The sequence below is a fragment of the Giraffa tippelskirchi genome, chromosome 8 (assembly GCF_054371585.1).
Source record: "Giraffa tippelskirchi isolate mGirTip1 chromosome 8, T2T-mGirTip1v1.2.pri, whole genome shotgun sequence".
NCBI classification, from domain to species: domain Eukaryota; kingdom Metazoa; phylum Chordata; class Mammalia; order Artiodactyla; family Giraffidae; genus Giraffa; species Giraffa tippelskirchi.
The window spans coordinates 48,177,670-48,186,003 of NC_137282.1; the positions used below are offsets into that span (position 1 = coordinate 48,177,670).

At 42.3% G+C, this 8,334-nt stretch overlaps 1 non-coding gene across 1 annotated transcript; it reads left to right on the plus strand.

Moving 5' to 3' along the window:
* The first annotated feature begins 5,544 nt into the window (after nucleotides 1–5,544).
* TRNAG-UCC (transfer RNA glycine (anticodon UCC)) lies at nucleotides 5,545–5,617 on the plus strand. Its single transcript has one exon. It is a non-coding gene; the product is annotated as a tRNA-Gly (tRNA).
* The last annotated feature ends 2,717 nt before the right edge of the window (nucleotides 5,618–8,334 follow it).

Sequence of the window (8,334 nt, forward strand, 5' to 3'; positions counted from 1 at the left end):
GGGGAAGGGAAGTAGGTCCATCCAAACCTTAATGTGTCAAATGGCAACTACTCACCTCCTGCCATCCTCAACCTCAAAACATTGGTTGTACTCTCAGCAAGAAAACTGAGACAATTTGCCTTCACACTAATCGGCTTGCAGGGTCTTAGTTCCCCAACCGAGGCTTGAACAGGGCTCCCATCTTCCCCCTGGCAGTGAAAGCACCAAGTCCTAGCCGCTGGACCACCAGGGAATTCAGTGAAATCATATTTTCATTTTGTTTTCCCACACACTTTATCATAAGGTGATATATTTTTCTGTCTGAATGTCTTTTATTGCTCACTCAATCACAAATAATCAAAAACATATAGATAAGTTTAAATTTGTATAGTGTTTAGAAGTCCCTGTGCACATATAGGTCTAAGTTAAAACTTGAGGGATGACTGTTTCAGAAGAAATTTGCACAGAGACAAAGACCCAGCATAGTCAAAAAATAAAATAAATAAACAATTTTTTTTTTTTAAACTCATGTCTTTAGTTCATTCATGGGCACAATCCCCTCTAGTGTTACTGGGAGCACACCTACATGTAACTATTAAGGTTCTGATGTCAAAGGTGTCTGCTACAAATAGAGTACCGTTCTTTGCAGCAGGAAAAGCAGGTCAATGGAAGCATCATTTGAGGTCACTGTCACATTGTTTATAATTACAAGGGACAAATGGAAAGATATGACTGCTCTCTCACTGTACAGGAAGCAAGGAAAACATGGAGAGGCAAGCATTTTAAAGACAACAGTGAAAGATCTCAAATGGTCTCTTCTTCTACTGGAAACTAGGACAGAGGCCAACAACATACGGTGGGCCGTTGCTTCAATTCAGGAAAGCTTTGTGAAGGATTATAATCTGGGGCAAGTTGTCTCAGTCGAAACCTGTAGGTAAATCATGCTGTTCCGTGTTTCACAAGTAGATACTCTGAGCAGTTGGAAATTAGCACTTTGAGTTCTTTTCCAAACATCTTTTCAGGAACCATTAGGGGGTCTTCTTAAAATTTAGATTACTGGGCTCAACTAGTTATATATACACACATAGGGCTTCCCTGGTGGCTTAGTGGTAAAGAACCAGCCTGCCAATGCAGGAGACACGAGTTTGATGCCTGGATTGGGAAGATCCAGAAGGAAGGAAATGGCAGCACACTCCAGTATTCTTGCCTGGGAAATACCATGCACAGAAGAGTCTGGTGGGCTACAGTCCATGGAGTCACAAAAGAATCTGATGGCATAGCAACTGACCATGCATGAGTATCTGTATATATATATATATATATGTGTGTGTGTGTATATATATATATATACACTACATACATATATATAGATCCTTCTGCTATAGAGTAGGTCCTTGTTTTATATATAGTAGTGTGTATCTGCTAATCTCAACCTCTAATGTATATATAAATATATATATATATGAAACACTGTAAATGTTAACATTGTAAATAAAATTTACTCCAATTAAAAAAAAAATTTAAGCAATTCAGGCTTTGAAGACGGAGGACATAGCAAGTCAGCCTCGCAAAAGAAAATGCAAACCTGCAAGCTTTCTAGCTCAGGAGTCCTAAACATTTTTACTGTGCTGCTGTACTTACTTTTATATTGTATGAATGCTCATTGTGCTACTAATATTTTACTTTTTTATCAAGAAAGTAGAAAAATATAAAGGAAGAGTTTTTTTTCTCAGTATAAATCCCAATATTTTCTCCCCACACCCAAACTGATCATCTGATCAAGGGTGGTCAATGGAGAGGGGAAATTTTTACATAGAGGTTATCGTCTATACGTCTTAGCTTCTTTAGGTTTTAATTTATTTCAGTCATTTTTGCAGTTTTCTTAGATGTCTGGAAAGCCTTTCAACTCATGAAAAAAAATTACTAAAAACTGACTGAAAGCATGGAAGAGCTAAGGCTTCCCAGGTGGTTCAGGGGTAGAGAACCCGCCTGCCAATGCAGGAGATGCAGGAGAGGGCGGTGTGATTCCTGGATGGGGAAGATCCCCTGGAGGAGGAAAAGGCAATCCACTCCAGTATTCTTGCCTGGAAAATCCCATGGACAGAAGAGCCTGGCCGGCTACAGTCCAGGGAGGTCTCAAAGAGTTGGACACGACTGGGAAACTGAGCATGCACGCAGTGTAAAATGACAGACAGAATCCCCGGCAGAAACATGCCTGAAGAAGAAGGCTTTCTCTCCAAAGCCCCGAAAACAATTCTTCTAGACTAGGAAAGTGAGGGGACACAAAGGAAGAAAAAAAGATTTGGGGTTTCCTGATGAAAGGGCAAGACACGGAGAGGTCAGGGAAGCAGGAGGAAAGGATGCAAGGGACCTTGCTTGACCCCCAGAAGTTTTAGGGGAGCTGAGTGACCCACTTTCTGCAGACTCTACATCCACCACTCATTAGACATCGCTGGTGCCCAAGGACAGTGCCACCCTCAATCTGCGATGACCCCACTGACCAGCAGTCAGTTCACCTTTGATGGTCACCCAGCAAGAGGTATACCCCATTCTCCCATAAAACGTTGCTCGCAGTCTATTTGTTCAGCTCAAAAAAAAAAAAAAAAAACGGAGACCACCCCTGAGACCAGCATATTGTTAAAGAAGCTGCTGAATAGGAGCTGCTCCAAGATCCCTGGAGCTAAGACAGGTTGGAAACACTGCAGGCTTTTGCAAACACACAGATGCCCTACACAGTCTTTACTCCTTCTCTTCTACGGTGGGCAGGAAATTGCCAGTCAGTTTCTAAAAAAACTCAACAAGTATTTCTAACTCTCCCCTTTCTTCCAACTCTGTCCTCACTGCCACCAAAAAAAAATTCTGAGAAGAGAATCAAATTATGTACAGTGATCTAACCAGGCTTTGGAAACCATGAAACTCAGACTATGTCATAGGTCTATGCCATCATTCAATAAGCTAAGACAACAAGAATATTTAGTGACACATAAGCAAGAAAGCTGGAGTTACCCATTGCAATGGTTCATTTTATATGTCATTTTGGAGGGTGTTTTTGGATGAGACCAACATTTAAATGGATGAACTGTGGGTAAAGTATGTTACCTTCCATAGTGTGTGGGTGAGCCTCATCTGATCTCCTGAAGGTCAAATGGAACAAAAGAGCTGCTTTCCCTGGTAAGAGCAGATTTTGCAGCCTCCTGATTTGCCCTGCATCATTGGCTTTCCTGGGTCTTGAGCCTGCCGGCTGACACTAGAGATTTTGGACTTCCTAGCCTCCAAAAGTGCATGAGCTGATTCCTTGTAATAAATCTCTTTGGATATGTAGATAACATATAATATCTATGTATATGTTATAATGTGTGTGTGTAAGTCGCTCAGTCATGTCCAACTCTTTGCGACCCCACGGACTGTGGCCCGCCAGGTTTCTCTGTCTATGGGATTCTCCATGCAAGAATACTGGAGTGGATTGCCATTTCCTTCTCCAGAGGAACTTCCCAACCCAGGGATTGAACCCTGGTCTCCTGCATCACAGGCAGGTTCTTTATCAATTGAGCTACAAAGAAGTCCTAACATTATATATACGGAGAAGGCCCTGGCGACCCACTCCAGTACTCTTGCCTAGAAAGTCTCATGGATGGAGGAGCCTGATAGGCTACAGTCCATGGGGCCTCGAAGAGTCAGACACGACTGAGCAACTTCACTTTCACTTTTCACTTTCATGCACTGGAGAAGGAAATGGCAACCCACTCCAGTGTTCTTGCCTGGAGAATCCCAGAGACAGAGGAGCCTGATGGGCTGCCACCTATGAGGTCGCACAGAGTTGGACACCACTGAATCAACTTAGCAGCAGCAGCAGCAACATTATATACAACATAATATGGTATGAAATATTTACATACACACATATATAACGTTATTATATTGTTTCTGTTTATCTGAAAGCACTAGTACACTCGTATTTTCTTTTTCTACATTCCCCATGTGGGCTTAAAAAAATGCACAATGTGAGAGCTGTGAGTTCAGTTTAATTGGGGGCAAAATGAGGACTATAGCCTGGGAGACAGCACCTTAGATAGCTCTGAGAAACTGCTCCAAAGAGGCCGGGGGCCAGGGAGGGGTGGTCAGTATATATGTGATTTTGGTGATGAGGGAGCACATGCAATCAAGTACATATTTTTTTGCAGAAGATTTCTGCTAGTCATGAAAAGCAATCGTCACCAAGAAAGACTTTAGTGCCCTATGAGGAGATACAAGAATTGGGCTCATAAAATCAGCTCCTGAATATATCTAACTATCTGGAAACCTGTTCTGCAAGTTGTTTTTTCTTTTTCCCCAGAGCACAGAGTACCTCATTTCTGTTCTCCACCCTGAATCCTTTCAGGGGTATTAAAAATCAGCAGCTATGTAGCACTTCATTTAATCCTCATCAAGGTAGGTGGCAAGTGCCCACGGCAAGTGATAATTTGTAGTTGACAACCACATCCAAGCTTACAAATTCTATCTCTGAGATAAAGTGTGTGTGTATATATATATACACACACACATATAGGCTTCTCTGATAGTTCAGTTGGTAAAGAATCCTCCTGCAATGCAGGAGACCCCTGTTGGATTCCTGGGTCAGAAAGATCCGCTCGAGAAGGGATAGGCTACCCGTTCCAGTTTTCTCGGGCTTCCCTTGTGACTCAGCTGATAAAGAATCCACCTGCAATGCGGGAGACCTGGGTTTGATCCCCGGGTTGGTTAGATCCCCTGGAGAAGGGAAGGGCTACCCACTCCAGTATTCTGGCCTGGAGGACTCCATGGACTGTATAGTCCATGGGTTGACAAAGAGTCAGACACAACTGAGCAACTTCTTCACTTTCATATATATATATATATATATATATATATATATATATATATATATGTTTGGTCTCTGTTCCCAATTCTAGTACACATTTCCTAAAACACTTGGAATTTCCTGAAGGATAGTGTCTTTTGTTATTCATAACGAGCACCTACAACCAGATCTAGATTTATGCTAATGAAGTGACTCTAGGCAGGAACCATACAAGGCTTCTTTCCAGATAAGGGCTGGTCACTGGAAGAACATGAGATCAAAGGGTTGGAACTTTCTCACCACTCCCACCTCCGAGGAAAGAAAGAAAGCAAGCTGGAGATTGGGTTTAATCACCAATGGCCAATGATTTAATTAGCTGTGCCTATGCAGTGCAACTTGAATTAACAATCTGAAACAGTTTAGCTAAGGAAGCTTCTGTGTTGGTGAATGCATCCACATTCCAGGAGGATTGTGCATCCCTGCTCCAAAGGGACAGAGCCTCCTGCACTTGGAACACTTCCAGACCTCACCCTATGCAACCCTCCAGCTCTCTGTTCATTGTCTCCCTTATAGTAACTGTAATCCCAAGTAGAGCTATTTCCTGAGTTCTATGAGTCGTTCTAACAAATTATCAACCCTGAAGGGGGACATCATGGGGACCCTCAAATTTGTACTCAGTTGGGCAGAAGTGCAGGTAGACTGGAGACCCCTTATGAGGCTGATGTCTAAAATAGGGGTAGTCAGGGACTTCCCTGGTGGTCCAGTGGTTAAGACTCTGTACTTCCACTGCAGGGGGCACAGGTTCAATCCCTGGTCTGGGAACTAAGATTACACCAGTTGAGTGGCACAGTCAAATAGAAAAAGAGAGAGAGAGAAATTAAATGGAGGTAGTCAGGAAAGGCTCCTAGAGAAGCAAATGGCTACCCACTCCAGTATTCTTGCCAGGAGAATTCCATGGACAGAGGAGTCTGGTGGGCTAAGTCCTTGGGGTTGCAAAGAATTGGACATGGCTGAGCCACTAACACACACATAGTCATGTGGAACTAAGCCTTGTGCTGAATCTGGGTAGTTAGTGTCAGAACTGAATTGAATTGTTGGACACTCAGTGGGTACTGAAGAGTTGGCTATTGTTAGAAAAAAACAAGCACAAGTTCATATCTTGATTCCAGCGTCACTTTGCACGTCAACTGCCACCATCTAAGCTGATCCACCTTCATCTCTCTCCTGGACTTCCTTGTGTCATAGGCTTCTCACTAGCCTTTTTGCTTCCTTTGTTGGTCCTACAATAACGTAACACTCAACCAGAAGGGTAGATTTTTAAAAAATATAAATCACATGCCATTCCTTGCTTAAAACCATCCACTGGCTCCCTACTAAGAATAAAACCCTGTCACCTTATTCTTTCAAGGCCTTCTATGATCTGGGCTCTGTCTACTTATCTAACCTTATCACACAGCATACCACTAGCTCATTCAGTCCCTTCCATGCGGGCTTACTTCTAGCTTTCTGTTTATTAAACCCATCAACACTTTTCTAATCTTGGGGCTTTTGTACTTATTTCTTCCTTCACCTGACATGTTCAACCCTCTTCTAAACAGGCCAATCTGAGCAGTTATTCAGAATTCATCTCAGAAATGCCTTGCTGGACCACCCAAACAGGGCTACAGATTCACCATCCCAACAGGCAATTCTATTGCTCTGCATTCCTTATCAGCATCTGACACATTTTCTGTTTATTTATCTGTTTATTGTCTGACTACACCCACTAGAATGCTAGCTCCATGAGAAATGGGATCTTGTCTGTCTCATCCATCACTCCTTCCCCAAGGTCCAAAAGAGGATCTGACCCACTTGGCCAATCGATGAATATTTGAAGACAGAGTGCCTGAAGAAAACTGTCACATGGAAGGCAAAAGACCAGTGGCTCCCCAAAAGGTGAATTAATATACCAGAGAACAACAGAGAATCACAACTACTCTCAGCTAATTCTGTACTATAGCATCTTACTAGCAAGAAGGACTCACGTTGGGAGTGAAACTATTTCAAGGATTTGCCCCATGAAAAGAGCTGTTTATTAGAGCATCAGCAAATATAAACAACTCCTTATAAAACCAAATAGGAGGGCCAGGACTAAACAAGGTTCTGGCAAGTTTCCTTGCTCAGTACAGGGCTTTTGCTGTTGTTCCCATGAAAACCATTCATTTTGCAAGGCAGTCAGCCTCCTGTCTCCTTGGGCACTAATTGCTCTGCTTGGTTAGGCAATTTAGGAAAATGCACCACTCTCAGCATGGCTAAAGGAAGGGAGAGAGGGGATCTGGCTTTTCAAAAGTACGATGTGTTCTGATAAAAAGAAAACACAGCCAATCATTCCAAGGGAGGAGAATACGTCTAAATGGATAGGAATGCCCCATCTGAGACCAGGAAGGGGCTTCAGCCCCTCTAGCCTCTGTCTTCACTAGGAAGCCTAGAATCCCACAGCTCCAGTGGGAAATGGAGAATTTGGGCATTTCTTCAATCTGGCCTTGGAAATGGTTTTTTCCCAAACAGACAGACTCTGTCTGCCATCCACAGGGTCTGCTCACTGTTCACAGAGATACAACTTTGTGCATATTGGAATTTAAAAGTGTGGTTTCCAACAGACTCATGGATTTAGAAAACAAACTTATGGTTACCAAAGGGGAAAAAGGGGAGGTGTGTAAATTAGGAGGTTGGGATGAACGTATGCACACTACTCTATATAAAATAGATAATCAAGGACCTAAGGTACAGCACAGGGCACTCTACACAATACTCTGTAATAACCTACATGGGGAAAGAATCTGAAAAAGAATAGATATATGTATATGTATGGGCTTCCCAGTTGGCACAGTGTGTAAGAATCCGCCTGCCAATTCAGGAGACACAAAGGATAAAGTTTCCATCCCTGGGTCAGCAAGATCCCCTGGAGTCAGAAATGCAACCCGCTCTAGCATTCTTGCCTGGAAAATTCCATGAACAGAGGAGCTTGGTGGGCTACAGTCCATGGGGTCACAAAGAGTCAAACACAACTGAGCGACTGAGCACACATATGTGTAACTAAAGTCACCTCCCTGTACACCTGAAACTACTAACACAATACTGTAAATCAAATATACTCCAATGTAAAAATTTTTTTTAAAGTGTGGTTTCCATGCAAATATGGCCAGCAGCTAATGCCAACAGTTAAGGCTGCATATTTCATTTCTGCCATAAATTAATATCTCACAAGGGACATTTCAAATTTCTAAAGGGAAATCCATGTACAGTGTATAGTTAAATACTTCAAAATGGCTATAGCTTTTATCCAGGAATTCCACAACCAGAAATTCATCCTGAAGGGAAATAATAAGGAATGCAGACAAGGATTTATTCTCAAGAATGTTCAAAACCCTAAACATTGTAAATAACTGAAATGTCCATCAATAGGGAAACAGTAAAGAAAAATTATTGAGTGTGCCTATGAAGGAATGCTATACAGTCATTAAAAATTATATTTATGGGGAACTTTTAAAAGCACACTT